A 1,489-nucleotide genomic window follows, 5' to 3' on the forward strand; every position below is an offset into this window, starting at 1 on the left:
AAATTAAATATAAAAGATGGAGCTGGAATTGGAAAAGCAAGTGTGATTTTGAAATGCACAAAACAATACATTGAACAACTATTGTCTTTACAACCTCAACTTAAACACTGATTGGTTTTCACTGGTTTTTATAGTTTCTATCTTTAACAAAATAAGAATGAAGCAAAAGTTTGCCTGGAAACATCCCATGGTCACTACGGATGACCTAAGGTAGAATTCCCTCGGACTGTATGTATAGCCATATTCACCCACAGAAGCAAACAACAAAAAACACATTCTCTTTCTTTCTTTTGTCTTTTTCTTCCACTATATACACACACAGACACAGACAGACAGACAGACACACACACACAGAGTTCAGTGGATATTTTTCCTTCATGCCATCCTTGAGAATAGAGTGATTGGGAGGCAGAAGCGTCCTGTAAAGCTGCTGACCAGGGAAATCATTTCCTTTGTGGAGAGGCTCTTTGGATCCACCAGAGATGCTGTGCAGACCTCACTTCCATAGATGAAGGTGAATTCTCCCTCCACAGAAGTGGTATGCGGAGTTCATGGACCACTGGTCTCCAAGCTGAGTGGATTCCAGGGAAGGTGGCGAGATCCTGTGTGCTCTCCACGGCCTCTCCAAGGCTGAGAGTGAGGGCGAACCTGGGGAAGGACGGAGGTGGACGAATTTCCACTTTCCTAACCTCTGACATCAGTGACCTTGGATAACTCTGCCACACCAGCATATCATGGTTCTCACAGAGCTGGCTTCTGGGACTATTTGCCACCCTGGCTTTATGACCAGAGATTCAGTGACTAGGTTCTGTATCCACTGGGGTTTCTGAAGAAGAAGACATTATTTGATCTATTTCTTAAGGCCAAATATGTCTGTTCAGAGAGTCAAAAGAGATTCAGTCTGGGCCAATCAACTCAGTTGGCCTCCCCCACCCCTTCATTGCAGGCTCCCTCTCTCTATTCCCTGTGGGCTCCATGGCCCTAGAGGGGTAACTGCCTCAGTTCTCAGTTCTCTCCAAAGGGTCTCCTTCCCCAAACCCTTGGCTTCTGATGCTTCTGTCATTCACAGCACAACACAGGTGCTGCTGTTGGCAGCTTCCCTGCTCCTAAGTTTCTTCTTAAACCTGCTGGTGGTAGCTGACAGGCTCTGGGATAGTAAGATATAAAAGTCCAAGCTGATTATTTAACGGCTGCTAACAATCTCTTCTCCTGAGTGACAACTGTGTTCATTTGTTCACACATGTATGTGTCCATTCAACAAACAAATGTAGAGCAATTACACAGGCACGCATGATGGGGCCCGTCAATGGCAATGCAAAGTAGGACCAAAGGCAGGTTTAGGGGCTGTGTCCAACCACATTGTCTTATCTGGGGGATAACTAGTGTGGTGAGGTGAGGGATTCTAGGCCACTCAGATACTACACCAGCTCTTGGCCAAAAGGCCAAGAAGTAATCCAGGCAAAACAGAGACAGAGACATGTCCTTTTCA

Source organism: Propithecus coquereli, unplaced genomic scaffold (assembly GCF_000956105.1).
Source record: "Propithecus coquereli isolate 6110/MARCELLA unplaced genomic scaffold, Pcoq_1.0 Scaffold18, whole genome shotgun sequence".
NCBI classification, from domain to species: domain Eukaryota; kingdom Metazoa; phylum Chordata; class Mammalia; order Primates; family Indriidae; genus Propithecus; species Propithecus coquereli.